The 17,993-nt window shown below is 38.1% G+C and overlaps 1 protein-coding gene and 1 pseudogene across 1 annotated transcript in view; both read left to right on the forward strand.

Annotated features, from left to right (window-relative positions):
- The window catches only part of LRRC4C (leucine rich repeat containing 4C), a 1,176,981-nt gene that overhangs the window by 876,527 nt on the left and 282,461 nt on the right, over nucleotides 1-17,993 (forward strand). The window lies entirely within an intron of this gene.
- LOC115272802 lies at nucleotides 10,280-10,378 on the forward strand (annotated as a pseudogene).

Here is a 17,993-nt window from a genome sequence, read left to right on the forward strand (position 1 = left end):
GCAAACGTATAATTCCCAGCACACTAGACCATTGCTGTTCTTCCGTTTATCTATAGAAGTACAACAAGTACAGACTCAGCCAGATGCCTGGTTGGTCATCAGGCTTAACAAGCCCTTCTTGTGAGTCTCAGGCTGTCAATTACAAAAATACTTGTGAAGAAATTAAAATGTAACAATTCATTTCAAATGCAACTACTTTGAGCATATATAGCAATTTTATGCTGGAGTTCACGACTGGAGTCATTTTTGCCTTCTACATTCATACCCATTCTTTGGACAAATTAGTTACTTCTTTTTATATCTCAAAATTTTGCAACTGTAAAATGGGATTTCAGAGTGTATAGACTCTTTGAGTTGGAACATATACAAATAGTCACCTAACCCCCCTCCCTTCTAAACTGAGATGTAAGTTCTGAGAAATGAGGAAGCCTTAGCAAGGTCACATAGTGAGTTATCAGCAGAACTGAAATTGAAATATAAATTTTCTCAACAGAAATGCAGTATCATATCCATTGCTCAAGGCTTATTTGATCTCCACAAGTCACCTTTAGGTCTAAAATTTGCAGAATATCCTTCAACTCTGTCTCCTGGGAGCACTGTATTTTATCCCTTGAGACCGGGCTTAAAGGTCAAGTTCTTACTGAAGCTTTCCCCAGTTGCTTTAAGCATTGATAATGGATTCCATCTCTTTGCTTCTATAGTATTTGATTCTTATCTCTATCATGGCATTTATCTTACCACAGTTATTTATATATTGATCTATCTCCCTAGTTGCACCTGGAGTGTTTTTGCTCTCTGAATCTCTAGGGTCTTTTTTAATACCCAACTTGATAGTTGGTATTTAGAAATGTTTTCTGAATGAGTGAATAAATCATGTTCTCACCTGGATCCTACACTTGATATTTACTTAGCTTTCCTTGCCATTGCCATAAAACTTCCCTTAGAACTCATGACAAGAGTCAAATTCATACACTTATTAACTTCATAACAAGGCCCTTTGAACTCTTGTAATGACTCTTTTACTGAAGGGGTAGTAGATAACTCATCTCATTATAAAACACAATGGGCCTCTGTAGTATTTTCTTCAAAAAATGGATCCATCATTACTTTAACACACCATTTTCAATTTCTGGAAAATTTTTACATTCATTATCTCATTTGATCTTCACAACAACCCTGTAATATAGGGAAGTACAGATATTATTATAGCCTTCTCAGAAATGAGTTCGGTAACACTCAGATAATTGAAAGGATGCAGTTTGAATTGAGGTTTTCTGACTCCAAATCTAGTACTTGTTCAATTCTACATGGTGCCCTTCTTAAACATTTGAACTCCCCAGAAAGATAAATCCTCAAATGAATCAGTTTTCTAAATCAGTAAAGGCTCTTTGGGTTGCATATGGTAGAAATCCAGCTCAACCCGCCTTAAGCAAAAGAGAGAATATATTGTATCACAAAAATAAATAGTTTGGAGATATAACTTCAGGCACCCTTAGTTCTAGCAACTCAAACTAGGTTACCAGAAATAATTATTTTGCTTTCTTCATCTTTTGGACCGATTTATCTTTGAGTTGGCTTTGAACTCAAGTCATATCCCCCTCTTGGATGTGAAAATTGACTGGAATCTGCTACAAAGTTATGCCAACTTTGCAACCCAAAGAATGACAGTCGAGCAAATATCCAAGATTTGACATTCAGTGGCCCAACTTGGGTCAGATGTTCACCGCTGACATGATTACTGCTATTATAAGGATGGTGTCCTGTAACCAGTGCAACTGAATGAGGGACTGATTCCTGGAGACTGGTGACATCGAGTTCATCAAAATGACTTAGGGTAAAAGCAGAGAATGACTGTTCTCCCATTGAGTCAGAAGTGCCATTTCTAAGAGGAGGACGGTTGGATTCTGGGGTAATGAAAATAACTGTTTCTACTATAGTATCTTTGAAACTTTCAGACGTTATTAAATGGAACCCAGCTGACTTTCTTTGACATAACTTGTTGGTGAGTAGGCCATTCCAATAAATGTTAAGAAATAGTGAGTTTCGTAACTTGAATATAAAGTCAAAAAATCACCTTGTTCAAACAGGAAATCCAAGCAAACCTTTCTTATCTATTTGCTGCACTAATCAAAACAAAAAACAATTTTAAAAAACTCTACTGGCTAAGAGATTGCAGCTGTGCACAAGAGGAGCCGACTCCCTTCAGCCTGGTGCATCATCAGCAGAACTGTTGGCTGAGTTGTACAGCATCTATTATTTTTAGCTGTGCAGAAGGTGGAGAGAACACAGCTGGATGTTCAGATCACAGCAAGAGCTATAATATAATCACCATTTATTAATATCTTTATTACTCTGTATGAATAAATAATACCCCTCAATAGAAAAATCCTTCTATCACTTGAAAAGCAAAGCAGGTGGATTAGGACATCATCAACAGAGAATGAATATGGAAATCCTCCATGTCTTTCAAGTTACTTTCCAAAAGCACAATAGAATTTTAAAGGTATGAGGGCATAGGAGAAATTCATGAAAGGTAGAATCTTATCCTGGCCTTGTGTTAATCATTACCAGGATTGAAGTTAAAGATGGAGCAACCATATGAATATTCTACCTTAGTTATATTTTGGTAAGTCCCTTCTAAATATTATGGGATTTTTTAGCAGATCTTTATATAAAACCAGTTTGTAACTTAGGAGAAAAAAATGTATGAGGAAAATAAAAAGACGAGCATGAAGATTTTGTGGAGTCACATAGATCTGGGTCATTGAGTCATTCATTAAAAAAAAAAAAAAAGAGCTCAACTCCTGTTCTATGCCAGGAAATGTTCTAGGTTCTGGGAATGCAGTAGAGAACATAACAAACAACATCCTTGTTCTCATGCAACTTACAGTCAAGTACAGGGTTTGAACATTTTTCTCATAAAAATTTGTATAGTAAATAAGTTTAACTTTGCTGGTCACATAGCCTCTATTGCAATAATTCGGTTCTGTTATTGTAGCTGTGCTCAAAGCACATCAGTTATACACAGACAAAGAACTATACTTGTTGCCAAATAAATGTTTTTTTCCTCATTTTTGTTGATTTTTGTTTGTTTGTTTGTTTTTTAAATAACAGGCTGCAGGCTATATTTGGCCTGTAGCCATAGTTTACCAATTCCTCGTCTAGCAGGTTGCTGGTTAAGGCTCTACCACATTACTAGTAATTATCGATATTGTTTTAATTTCTTATTGTATATCTAAATGTTACAATAGTAGCTACTGTAGAGAGGTATTACAAGAATAAATGGAGTAATGTATACAGTGGGTCCTAGTACTCCTGGTGGGACCCTAACAAATATCATTTAATTCTGTACCTAATTCCCTCACTTTATAAATTCAGAAACTAGTAAAATAGGGAGTCCTGTAACAAATGAGTTCTGTGCTTCTTCACCATTCATTGTTTTCAACTTCCATTTTTAACAAATTTTTTAATTTTTTTTTAGAGTGAGTGTCAGTGGGGGACAGGGGCAGAGGGAGCGAGAGAGAATCTCAAGCAGGTTCCATGCTCAGCATTGAGCCCAACAAAGTTTTTATCCCATTACCATGGGATCATAACCTGAGCCAAAACCAAGAGTTAGACACTCAACTGACTGAGCCATGTAGGTGCCCCCCTTTTTTTTTCAGTTTTCTAGTTCTTTGAGTTCTATGAATAAAAAGGTAGAAGCCTAATGTAACCATCTGGGGGTTGATAGATCCCAATTTGATTTCTAATTATATGGATAAAAATTATTAAATATTATAAAATTTCAGGGGTGCCTGGATGACTCATTTGGTTAAGATTCTGGCTTAGGCTCAGGTCATGATCTCACGTTTCATGAGTTCAAGCCCCACGTTGGGTTGTGGGCTGACAGCTCAGAGCCTAGAGCCTGCTTCAGATTCTGTGTCTCCCTTTCTCTCTGCCCCTCCCCTGTTCATGCTCTATCTCTCTCTCAAAAGTAAAAATATAAACATCAAAATAACAGTTTTTAAGAAATATATAAGATTTTATTATTTTGATTATTAATATGGCTTTGGCAAAGGTAAAATAAGAAAAAAAAGGTTATTTTTATCTGATAATTTATGAGTAGTTAAAACAATGATAAGAGTTTTACCTGGTTGGGTAAGGAATCTATGCATGAATGATGTGTCTGGTTCCATCTCTGTATGAAGCAAGGTAGAGCACACCAGACACATAAAAAATATACAAAATGTTTTCCTGTACAAATTGGAGATGGTTATTAGCTTATTCAGTATGTTTTCTGAATGGCTACTCTTAGCCAGGTTTCATCTTCAACAAGGAGGACAGAGTGGTAAGTAAAACAACAAACATCCCTGCCCTCTTCACCTGCAGCCCAAATTCTAGTTAGAGGGACTGATGAGAAATGGAACACACAAGTAAAATACGGACTTTGAGCTTGGATAAGAAAGGAGAGAAAAAGTTTGGAAGAATTTGTTTTGGGGGGTTGTATATTAGATTTTTTTTTTCGTGTGTGTGTGTGTGTGTATGTGTGTGTGTATTTTAAGGATGGTTAAGGAAGAACTTACTGAGAAGGTGACACTTGAGAAAATTGCATGCTGAAGCTGAGCAAGTGAGCCTTGGGAGAGCGTGGGGAAGAGCTTCTGAGGCCAAGCAAACAAGAAATACAAAGGGTCTGGAGTGGGATCCTGCCTATGCTCAAGAGCAGGCAGATCATTCCATCAAGAGGAACAGAGTGAGCTAAGCATAGAGTAGCCAGGCGAAAGTAGATATTCAGTAAACCATGGTGAGTCTGGGGCCTTGAAGGCCACTGTCAGGGCTTTGCTTTCTATTCCTATGAAAATGGGATGTCAGTAGAGTGTTCTGAGTACAGAAGAGAGCCTCACTTAGGTGTTACATTGTGGTTTCCCTGAGGAAAATAGACTAAAAAGAGATGGCACCAAGCTATATCTATGATTACAATGTGAGTGTGCAAAACCTTTATGCGGGTTAGCCTAATCATCGTCTTGGGACATGTAGTGTGGAAAAAGAAAGATCTTTGGATAATAAGCACCCATTTTGTTCTTGTGTCCATGATTAGTTGGGAGATCATGATTTCCTGTGGTTTCCAGAAATTTAAAAAAAACCTATCAGAATAGTTAAACTCGATTTTCAGAAGGTAAAATAAAGGAATAGCCTTGGCAGCTGTTCATCCTTGGATGGTCTGGGTTGAAAGTGGGCAGCCCTTCCTCTGTGTCTGGAACTGCCAGTCTCAAATGTCCTCTGGCCTCGAAGGCCTGAGCCTTTTTTTTTTCTTTCCTTCATACCACTTAGCAACCTCCCACTGCTTTTTCAGCAAGCACTTCCTTCAGAGCTGGGCAGCCACAGTCTACAGCCTCAGCTGGGAAGTCCAGCCACGTCTAAAGCCCTCGCAGAGCAGTGGCCAACAGCACTGTTCTCCACTGTGCTGAGGTCTGGCTCTCTGCAATCGCTGCTGCCATTGTCTGCAGCTCAGCTCGCGCCGTTAGGGTGGGCTGCCTCTGGCGGGCTGTGTTTCCACCTCTTCCCATCTGAGCACGAAAGACTCATCTCAGACACTGCTTTCAGTCTGTAGTAGCACTATGGAGCCATGACGCGTTTGGGTTAGAGCTTTGCCTCCTGTGCTCACGTACCAGGCTCTAAAAGCACAACAGGAGAGATGCCAGTGTGACAGATTCTCTCCGACTAACTCTCGCCATCCTGGTGTGCCTGGATCAGAGTGTTTTCTACTAGACCTTGCTTTTTCTCTAACCAAGAAGTTCATCTTTGGTCCTCAAATTATATTCCTCATTTTTTAGACTGATACTCCTTTTGGACAGGACTCATGTTTCATGTGCCTTTATCTCCATAGTTTTTGTTTCTCTTTTTAAATTAAAAAAAAAATGGTGGGGTGGTGGTTCCTGGGTGGCTCAGTCAGTTAAGAATCCAGCTTCAGCTCAGATCATGATTTCATGGTTTATGGATTCGAGCCCCATGTCGGATTCTGTGCTGACAGCTCAGAGCCTGGAGCCTACGTCAGATTCTACATCTCCCTCTCTTGCTGCGTCTCCTCTGTTTATGCTGTTTCTCTTTCTGTCTCAAAAATTAAAAAAAAAAACATTTAAAAAACAACAAAATAACAATATAAAATATAAAAAATAAGTTTTCAGTATTTATTTTGAGACAGAGAGAAAGAGACAGAGATAGAAAGAGAGACACAGAGAGAGAGAGAGAGAGAGAGAGAGACCACAAGCAGGGGAAGGGCAGAGAGAGGGAGAGAAGAAATCCTAAGCACGCTCCACACTGTTAGCATGGAGCCAGATACAAGACTCCAGCTCATGAACCATGAAATCATGACTGAAGCCAAAACCAAGATGGGCTCGTAACTGACCGAGCCATCTAGGTACTCTATCTCTATAGTTTTTATATATATTCTTATTAAAAGTTGAATGAATGAATGAATGAATGAATGAACAAATGCCTCAGTTGTCTATAAAAGCCTCCCAGGGGCTTGTCAAAGCTTTCTGTTTGTTTAGTTATTATCACTGTTTAGTTTTCTGAATGCATGAGAGTACCTCATTTTTGTCCATGTTAGCGATACAGCCTAGACTACAATATCGTGTATTTGTGAGGGGCCGATACACGAGGTGTGAAAGTGATGATGATCAGCAGATATTCCAAGAATTAGGTGGAGAGAGAACACTTTCTTTAGGTAGTAGGGCTTGAGCTAGACAATGAAAGATAGAGTTTACACGGGGGAAAGTTTTTTTCAAGTAGGAATAAAAAGAGGATCATATTTTGGATTTAGGGATGAGCATAGCATATTAGGGGTAATAGGAGCAGTGAGGGCACACATCTAATGGTAACTAATAACAGGGAGCAGAGAGAAGCAAGGATAAAGAGCAAAGTAAAGGCAAAATATATATGGATCTTTGGATGTTTTCTCTCTTCCTCTTTCTTCCCAATCTCCCCATTGGAAATCAGAGCCTGTGTCTCTTGTGCCCAAAACCTTAATTGATTACCATTTAATTTAAAGTAGAAGCCAGGACACCTGGATGGCTTATTTGGTTAAGCTCCTGACTCTTGATTTTGGCTCAGGTCATGATCTCACTGTCCTGAGATTGAAACCCCCACACCAGCCTCCTTGCTGAGTGTGGAACCTGCTTGGGATTCTCTTCTCCCTCCCCATCTCTGTCTCTGTCTCTGTATCTTCCCCCCCCCCCACTGAAAACAAGCAAATAAACACTAAAAAAAATTAGAATCCAACATTCTTACCATTACACTGACAGTAAAGATTTGGACTTTATACTGTAAGCACTAGAGAGCCGATGGAAAGTTTGAACTGATGAATGGCTAATAAACCAATGCAGATAGGACAATATGGAGGTTCTTCCCATTGCCCCTCCCCATCTTTTTTTTTCCTGAACGCTGTCAAAAAACATCAAAATCAGTTCAAAATGCTTCTATTTGTTAAGTAGGTAAAGTGAATTTCTTAACATCCAGGAGTTTAACGAAGTGGCTGGTTCTATCACAGCTAAGTTGGTGGAGTGCAGAGGGTGATGTCTACTGATGCACTACTTCTGCAAATGGAATCCAGGCAGCCACAGTGAGAGCAGCATATGCTGCTAGTTGGCTGCCTGGTGACCCTGACTGGGTCCATTACTATAAGGCATAAACAAAGCCTGGATGAATGGGGCTGGCCATTATGTTGCAACATATGGTGGTGGCATCCTAGATATTTTTATCTTACTCCTACCCAGATGTTTAGCTCTCCTGACACTCAGCTTTATGTGCCAGGCAAGGTGGTACAGAATGCCCTTGTGATTTGGGGGAAGTACGTTTCCTTTTTCAGCACCTTGCAAAAATAGGCTAGTGATCAATTAGTAAGGGCTCTAAGGTATTAAAGAATAACAAATATCTTTTAAACAAACTGATAAATCTCCATTAATTTATCATTCTCTTCTTTCTTACATTCCTTTTTCTAAACCCTAAAAATTCAAGCCAAATAGAGCTTAGGTATCAAAAGCATACCTTTTCCTGAAAGGGTATGATTAAACCAAATATAATGCTTTAACCAAAATCATTCAGATGCTTCTCTCATCTTTCTCGTTTTTAATTAACAGTGCTGGCCATGCAGCTTTATTATGTTCAGTGATGATTCTGAGGAACAACTTATGCATGGAGCCCATGGGTGTAGCAGGAAAGATAAGTGCAGGTCTGGTATTCTTGCTCCAGATGAGCGGGTCCTTAGGTTGTGTTGAAATCATGGGCTTCCCCTGCTTTTAAGATCCCCTTGGAGTTTTTGATTCTGATTCTTAGTCTTCACAAATAGCCCTCCATTCATTGAATATGGAGCAGTCATGTATCTTGACACTTTTGGAGTCCTCCAAGGAGATGAAGAGATGCCTTGGATTTGGCTATTTTTGTCTCATTTGGCATGGTTAGCAGTTACCACTCTACCAGATAGCGGGAGAATGGAGCTTGCCTTCCCAGAAGTCCATCAAAGCTCTAGGGTAGCTGAGAAATAAGCAATCTCCTAAAATAAAGAGAACAGTGCTGAGTATTATAATAATAACATATCTCCTCTGCCTGGAGTATTTCATCTCAAGATTCCTACGTGCTTTGCCAACATTCTATCTACTAATCTCAAGTGGCAAATTACTGTTATCAGCAGTTATTAGGTGGGAAACTATGAGAGAACTGGGCAATACTGAGTAATGAGAGCCTAACCAAATATTCATAATGTCAGAGTTCACAGATTTACTGAATTTCCAACTGCACTGATAGATACAAATGAGGAAAGAAGTAAAAAAGCTGTACAGCCCACAATTTTCATTTAGCCTGAACACTATTAACCTCCCATTAGGTTTTTTAAAATTTGAAATTATTTAATTCAGCATTTATTTCTGTTTCCGAAGGACCCTCATCCTTAAATTCCCTCCAATGGTCATTTGACAAAGTCAGTCATTCCTCCTTTTTGAAATACTTTTCTATCCAGGCTTTCAGTTTACCTCACTTTCCTAGTGTTCTTCTTATCCTACAAATCTCTTCTTATTCTGTCTCCTCATCTTCCCAACCTTTATGTAAGTCTTTGGACCATTTATCTTTCTTATATGCATCCTCTGTTGGCAAATTTTATAAATCTCATAAATTTACATATCATAAAGCTAGCTATATGTGTGTGTGTGTATGTGTGTGGGTTTCCACACCTGTCTCACCATTCCATACCTCTGTCCTGTGGGGTACCTGATGAAAGGCAAACCTTGGCCAGAGAGCCTAGCACTATGAATGTATCACCAAAGCCAGTGATCTGATTTCCCTCCATCTTTTAACTTCCTCTGTCTTTCTTTCCCCATTCCACTTAATTTTATGGGAAGTCAGGAAGTTAAGATTGAAGAAACCTTACCCTCTCTTAACTGAATTGTCACTGTAAGCTTTGAAATAGTCCCCTTGGCACTTTATTCTTCTTCCAAGCAATCGCCTCACCCTCATGCCATATCTGATATCACCAGTTCATGGTTTATACTATTTATATGTTCTCAATTCCTGAAGTATGGTTGGTCTACTCCCAGCAAGGTTCTCTATTGCTGTGTTATTTATAACACATACAAATATTTATACATGACATGTCATATATGGGATATAAAATGTTTAAAAATAACATAATGTCAAAATAGATTATATCAACAACTCATCCTTTAAAAGCACTTAAATTATTGCTAGCTTTATAACTTATGCTATTTATGTAGTAAGTGAAAAACGAAGCCACAGAAAAAATATGTATACTATAATCCCATTTTGGCATCTGGTGTATGAGTGTGTGTGTTTGGGAACATATGTAGTAAGGGAATTTAAATGATTACCTCTGTGTTGTGACTTTTATTTTATTCATCACACTATGCTAAATTTTCTATGAAGAGCACTTATTTATTACATAAAACAAAAAAAGCACATTTATATCCATTTAAGGTAAAGAATAAATGGGTTTGTTGATTCTAGAGTCAGTACTAATGTGGGCCCAGTTATACATCTAAGAAAAGTATATCTCTTGGGAAAATAATAACTCTGAAATGCACTCTTGTTAATGGTTGCTCATTGTTTGAGGTTATCAGTCAAGGGATATTTCGACAAAATGATCATGGAGAATACATTTATCAATTGAGTGGCTAGATCAATAAGAGTAAAATAAGTGAAGTGATAAAAGTAATAAATCAAGAGGTTTAGCCAGAAATTAGGGGTTAGATTCTGAGAAACCATGGATATATCCACACATTACTTTGTGAAGAGAAAGACTATACTTTCAGGGATCATTTCTATAGTTCATTACTTTGTGCAGAGAAGGCCAGTTCATATTTGATGAAGGGCAGTTGCAACCTTAATGAAAAATTGTCAGCACTTGGGCAATTTCTGTCACTTTTTCCACAGTTCCTATTTATTTCAAAATAACAGGGAGATTTTAAACAGGAAGCCCTGTCTGGTGGGATGTTGTTTGAGCTCTATGCTAAAAAACAAAAAGAAAGATTAAATTATATAAAATAGTTAATTTTTTCAAGACACAACTTCACCAAGGGAAATTTTTATTGAATCAAGGGTTTAGGTGTTTGTTGTGTACGTTGTGGGGGCACCTGGATGGCTCAGTTGGTTAAGCATCAGACTTGGGCTTAAGTCATGGTCTCACAATTTGTGAATTCAAGCCTTGAATTGGGCTCTGTGCTCACAGCTCAGAGCCTAGAGCCTGCTTCAGATTCTGTGTGTGTGTGTCTCTCTCTCTGCCCTTCCCCTGCCTACACTCTGTCTCTCTGTCTCTCTCTGTCTCTCTCACTTAAAAATAAATAAACCTTTTTTAAAAATTTAAAAAACCAGTGTATATTGTGAGTCATCAGTACACATGGAGAGATTAGTGTGGGCCGGAATCGTAAGAGGAGATTTCTATGAGATATTAGAAATTCACCTGTGTCTTAAAAGACGGGTGCATCAATATAGAAGGAATATCATTTGTCAGATTAAACAACAAGGAAAATGCCAAGAAGGCTGAAATTGAATGGCATATGTGGGTGGATGAGTTAATAGGGGATCAGCCTGATAAAGTATTGTCCTTCTGTTGGTAGAGTAAACATTCTTAGTGTCAGCTGATAATGCAACATCAGCAAAGTCTGACTACTTGGCTGAAGTTTTATAGTGACTTACTGGTAGAACCAGTGCTCACACATAGGTTTCCTTAGTGTTGGACGAGGGTGAAAATTAAAAAGCTGAGGTGACTTTTTTCCTTAAGGATCTTGGCCATACTTCTTTGGATCTGATCTTCAGGGGTGAGTTGTGACTGTTCTTTAGTAATTTGAGTTATTGTAGCATAGTCATGGTGGACCCAGCCCTCTGGAATAGGAAGGCCCTAACTCTACAACTATGCAGTTGTGAAAAATTGCCAAATGAGCGTCATGTGCTCAAAACTAAGTTTCCCCATATGTAAAATGGGGATAAAAGATCTGATTGTGGTATTGCTTTGTGAAAGAGACAATGCCTGTTAAGTATTTAATATAGCTCTTGGGACATTGTCGAGGTTCAGTATATGGTAGATAACAAAATGTTTTACCACACATGTAATAATGAGTGAACTCTTCACATTAAAGTTAAGAAAAAGGAAAGTAGATTTTTTAAAAAGGAGAGGAAAAGTAAAAGATGGCAGAGGGAGAAAAGCATGGAAGGAAAAATGCTACTCCATGCATCACTGGGGGTCATTTGCCTGTGAGGCAGCACTGGAAAACCCCAAATACCTTATAGTTTAGAATTCCTGATATTTATTTAAGGGAACATTACATGTTAATGAGAGAGAGAGGAGAAAGGGGCAGAAAGGGGAGAAGCAAGAAAGGAGGAGGAGAGGGAGAGGGAGAGAGAGATTTGTGGCAGCAGATGACAAGAATGACAATAATTGGGGTTCTAGTTTTTAAACAAGCTCAAAGAAAATGTAGGAACTAACTCTGGTACTGACCTGCTGGTTATAGTCAGAGGGTCTCTTTTGCCATTGCCAGATAACTAAAAGGCTCTCTAATCTTTCTGAAGGACAATGACAGCCATGTAAGAGGAGTTGGAGATGGGTTCACATGACCATATACATCTTGGCCTCCTTATTACCCACTGTGCCCACTGTAGCATCTAGTGTGGCTCAGATTGTTGTAAATGACTCTTTCACTGTGCTTCAAAATGTGCTGTTTTCCATCAGAAAACTTTTTTTCTAGGACATTGATAATCCTTCACCCACCTTCTCTCCCAGAGCCTTCCTATCCATGCACTTTCCTTCCTTCTGAGATTTCTTATCAGCACCCCCTACTGCACAGTTATTTTGTGCAAACCCCTATGATGTGAAAACTGAGAAAAATCTTTCTGGAATCTTTTTGAAGCTTTGATTGATGTACAGCACAATAAAAGCGCAGCTGGAATTGGAGATACCAAGCTCTGCTTTTTAGCTCAGCATCGAAGAGAAAGGGGGCTAGCAACCTTTGCTTGGTCTTGAATGTAAAAGCAGAGGGAAAATGAAGCAGGGTGCCATTTGTAAAAATACTTTGGAACAATAGTTGTGCTTTGAAACTAATGAGAATAATGTTTAGATTAATAACTTAGGTCATATTTCATGTATTATATTTCACAAAGGAAAAAAGAGCAAAAGGAGAATGGCATATCCTTCAAAAATCTACACACATCACGAATCAAAGGACACCTTTTAGTGTTCTTGCAAAAATGCAATAAATGCAAGCTAAAATTTCCTGCAATACATTCCATTTCTTCTACAAACTTTTTGCCATCATCTTTCAAAATGTGGGCCAAATAAAGTTTTTCAGATATCTATTTAGATAAGATTCTTAAACATTTTTAAATGGAAAGGGTCATAGGGCACTTTGAGAATCTGAAGAAAACCATGTATCCTAATCCTAGAACCATACACACACACACACACACACACACACACACACACACACACACACCTATCTATCTTTATATGTTTTTTGAACCTGATTAAAGAGCTTCACAGATTCATGATGAATCCTTAGTTCAATGATTTTTAGCTTAATTTCATGTTTTCAAGCAAGTCAATGTCAAAGCAATTCAAAGGGAATGAAATAAGTTTTCCTACCTCTTAAGATGGATTGAAATATTAAATAAGTAACCGTGGTTTAAAACAGGGCACTTGGTTGGCTCAATTTGTTAAGCATCCTACTTGATTTTGGTTCAGGTCATTATCCTACAGTTTATGAGTTGGAGGCCATATGCTCGCTCGCTCTCTCTCTCTCTCTCTCTCTCTCAGAATAAATAAATAAACATTAAAAAATGAAAGAAATAAGTGTGGGAGACAGGCTCTGGTGGGTTCCAGTGCAAGAGAGTGACAATGCTATAGACCCTAGACATCTCACACTTTATTTACATCATATGGCTTGTCTACACAATTTCCAACAGAATTATGACAAGATCAATGTGGAGAAAAGGAGAAGGAAAGAGAGTGTGCTAGAAAGCCTTGGCTCCTGAAGTGTGAGATACAAAGACTTAATGTCTTTTTTTAAGCTTATTTACTTATTTTGAGAGAGAGAGAGAGAAAATCAGGTGGGGAGAGATGGGGGTGGGGAGAGAATCCCAAGCAGGCTCCACACTCAGTACAGAGCCCAACATGGGCCTCATTCCCATAACCACAAGATCTTGACCTGAGTCAAAATCAAGAGTCAGACATGCAACAAACTGAGCCACCCAGGCTTCCCAAGACTCAGTAGGTTTTGATCACAGTTTTCCAACCCTCAGGCAGGCAATAGTGATACATGATGCTGACAATCAGGTTGTAGAAGGATGAAGTGGACCAGTGAGCTTGAATCGTTATTGGGTTATAGACAAAGGTTCTACAAGGAATGTACTGAAGTGAAGTAGATAAAGAAATTCTAGGAGATGAAGGCCAACCTAAGGCAGCATTGGTAGCTCTGTAACTCCAATACTCAGCCAGAAATCCAAAATCCTGAAACCACATGATGGCATAGAAACAAAACTGCAAAATGTCCACCAACTGCAGATATGCACACTTTATCAATGCTACTATTGTCGAGGATCAGCATTTAATAAGAAAAATATGAAATTCCAGCAATAAGAATGTAACACATTTTTGAACTCTAAAGATCTCAAAAGCTTGCTTTTCCCGCATTGTCTAGATATTATAACGATCTTCATTACTGTCTGTATTATCTCCACAGTATGATTATAAATTGAATGATGTTTTTTGTTTGTCTATATTAAAGACATTTTTCCAATAATGATAGGCATGCTACAAAAAAGCATGATTTGTATTTTTACTTAGCATACCTTTAAAAGCTGTAAAGTGGTTGACATCTGGTAAGTTGATATTTTTAAAAACCTCATTTAAAAATTCATCTGGAACATAATTTTACAAATTAGTTTTTTCAAATAAAATAAAACCTGAAAATAAGTATTGAAAATGCATCTGAATAATTGTAAAAAAAATGGAGAGGTTTGAATTCATGAAACAGAAAGTCCTTTTTTTTCCTTCAAAACTCTGTCTTTCAATTCTTGAAAGTGGTATTAAGTAGAGATACCGATAACAATAAGAAAACAGTAACTACTAATATTTGTTTAGTTGTGGAGAACTCTTAAACTACTTTTTTAAAATATTTATTTTTTTTGTTTGTTTATTTCTAGAGAGCAGGCACATGCACAAGAAGGGGAGGGGCAGAAAGAAAGGGAGAAAGAAAATCCCAAGCAGGCTCTGCTCTGTTAGCCTGGAGCCCAACTGGGGCTAGATCTCATCTCACAGTCTCTCCCCAGAGCTCAGTCTCATGAACCATGAGGTCATGATCTGAGCTGAAACCAAGAGCCACCCAAGCAGCCCACTTCTTTTTCATGAACACTACTCTTCACAATTTCTTCATTTCCTTTATTGTAACGGATGGAACTTTCTAGAGTCTTATTTGGCAGTTGGGTTTCAAAATATAATCTTTCTTGGTGTCATTCTTGATGATGAATTCATGTCACTTTTCACCACTTTGCACTTTCCAAAATCTTGGTAGTGACATTTTTTCTCTACCGTGGTACTTCCAGCGTGAACCTGCCAGGCCAGGATTCTCTGTGCTGCTATCCTTGGTGGTAGATTTGCTACCTACGACTAAAGACGGAGATTGACAGTGGGGCAAGGGGTGCTGACTGCTTGGTCTCGCCCTTACTGTTCATCATGCACAGCAGCCAAACCTGGGATGAGATGGTGATTGGGCTAGTGATGAGAATGGCGTGGCCTCTCAGAACTTTCTGCTCCCTGAAAAGAATCAATCATTACAAACAGGAGGAAGGTGATGTTAAGAGAAATGAGGTTGTCAAGAACCACAGAATTGGAAAGCAGGATGGTGCTCTTAAAAATCATGTCATCTGAACTCCATTCCAGCAATTCTTATTTCATGGAATTTTAGATGATTGAATTCACCTGTCCAGGGTAACTTGGCTATAAAGTTACAGACTTCCTTCCATGGGCCCATGCTTTGAGACAAAAGGTTATGTACAACACAGAAGTAACTTTAGTTCTCAACTCTAGATGTCTTTGGTCACAGCAACTGGGAAACCAGGGGAGGCACATTCAGCATCATGCTAAGAACCTTCAACCTCATTTCCAAGGCAAAACTTCCTGCAACGGGCATGCAACTACGTTAGACTCATGCCAGTCTGATCTGCACTACTGTTGCTCCAAAGAGTGCCCTCACGGTTGAGGCAGTCCTTTCCACTCATTAGAGATTTAAATAAACTGAAGGCAAGTAGCTTACTCATAGCACAACAACTCTTTGCTTCAAGCCCTTTGTAATATATAGAAACAAAGGCTCTTAACACTTGTTTAAGCTTAACTACTCTTCCTTCCATTCTTGGATGGAGTTTTTTTTGTTGTTGTTACTCCTTCATCTCTGCTGACAGTGCCAAGACCACTGAAAAACACTCTCTGCATATAATGACCAACAGTAAATGACTAGGCTAAGACCCAGGTGTGCTGATCCTGTCATTTATTCAACTGAATGAATTTATTCAAGAAACTTGTTAGGAGAAAGGGATTTTCTGCTCATGTTTCGAGAATTACAGAAGCACGAAATATGTTTCTCAGTCCTCTAAGAAATATGGATGCATGTCTCAAGAAACATTTCTATCAATGCAGCTATTTTATGCAAAGCACTTCCTCTCTAGCTGGATGAGAAATCTTACAATAAATCATAAAGTATTTTGTAAAATAATTACATAAGAGATTAGAGAGATCTTGGAGATGAGCTTTTCCAAATTGATTCATTTTACAGATGAGGAAACTGAGACTCATTGAGGATAATATATTTGCAAAAGCCATATAACAAGTTGTTATCAAGATTATGAAAACCCTTTCAGCATTTCAAGCCAACTCATCAATACCACCAACCTTCCATACTCAGAAAAGCCTCATAGATTAACTCATGGAATCAAGATTGTCTAATTTAAGCCTAAAAATTAGCATCTTTTAGGCTGGAATATAGCAGTAGTTTGTAAACAATCAATTTCCGAGAGAATTTATATACTCTTCCTGGGGACAGATAGGACTGGTGTTCATAGAACTTGTACCTCTATTGATTTGAAGTTTATTTTGTAGAAGAGAGCAATTCTTCAGATCTAAGTCTTTCTGATTCAGAAATCAATGTAATATATCTCAGTGAAGTTTGACTCTTCATAACATATTTATTAGATTTTTTGAAAAATCAGGTCATCTTTGAGAAAACAATAGAGACTACTATATAGATCTACAAAAGTCATTTTGTCTAAGAATTTGTGATTCAATTTCCCTTTAAGAAATTGGTGAGGATTTTCTTCCTATTATTTTTCTTCATCCCATTTCTTCTGGATCTTTCTGAGACCCTTGCCTTTCCTCTATATTCTATGAATATTAAATTTTATTTACATATTCCCAACTCTCCCTCCTATATGCAATCATTGTGTGCTACATACTGCTGTGTTTAACTTAAATATCACAGAAGGGACTGTAAATACAGGTTCTTAGTAAGTTTTAGGAACATTGAAATAGAGATCAACTAACCCATAGACAAGAAGAAGTGGATCCAAGTATAAGAAAGAAAGAAAAAATTTGATCAGAAGAATCATAATTATTACTAGAAACTGAATGAGATTTGAGTTAGAATACATCAGAAACAACAAGAAAAAGATTTTTCAAAAAGTAAGAAGTAAAAGGAGGAAATTCAAAAAATTCCTTGTGTGTCATGTTTGTTAATTCACTCAAAAAAGTATTGGAAAACTGCTGAATACCAAGCACTATTCTTAGTATTCAGGCTATATCATGAGCAAAATCATAGGGTCACTTCTTCTAAGGATCTTCCATCATACAGCAAGGAGGTAGACCGTAAATTACAAATTTAATAAATAACTGAAATACAGGATGACAGAAAATATATGCTAAAGGGAGAAAATGTGCTGCAGTTGCTGCAGACCTAAATGTAGTGGGCAGGGTAAGCCTCCTTGAGAAGATGACATTTGAGCAAAGTCTTGATTGGGAAGGAGGGAGATAGCCATGTGAATGCTGAGGGAAAGGGCAAACCCAGTGGAGCAAATTGTCAGTGCAAATTTCTGAAGATATAAGAACAGAATGGATCCTGCAGGGGAAAAGAGGGGGGGACTGCACCAAACAGAATGGGGAAAGTTGTAGAATGTGAGATCACTGAAGAAATTATGGCACAGATAGCAGAGAAAATGTCTAACTTACTCTTTTTCTTACCAGCACTAAACACACTACCTGGCATAGAGTGAATACTCATTTCACACTGAAAGAATAACAGCAAATATGTAGAAGTATGTGTACGATGTAATGACATTTCTTACCATGTAAGAGGGAAGAGTAGTTGGGGTGGAGTAACGCCTGCTGCTCAGGATGGCTCATTATATATACACCAGAAATGATACTGAACTGGCTTTGTTTAAAATATTTCTAGGGGCACCTGGGTGGCTCAGTC

Source organism: Suricata suricatta, chromosome 11 (genome assembly GCF_006229205.1).
Source record: "Suricata suricatta isolate VVHF042 chromosome 11, meerkat_22Aug2017_6uvM2_HiC, whole genome shotgun sequence".
Taxonomy (NCBI): Eukaryota; Metazoa; Chordata; class Mammalia; order Carnivora; family Herpestidae; genus Suricata; species Suricata suricatta.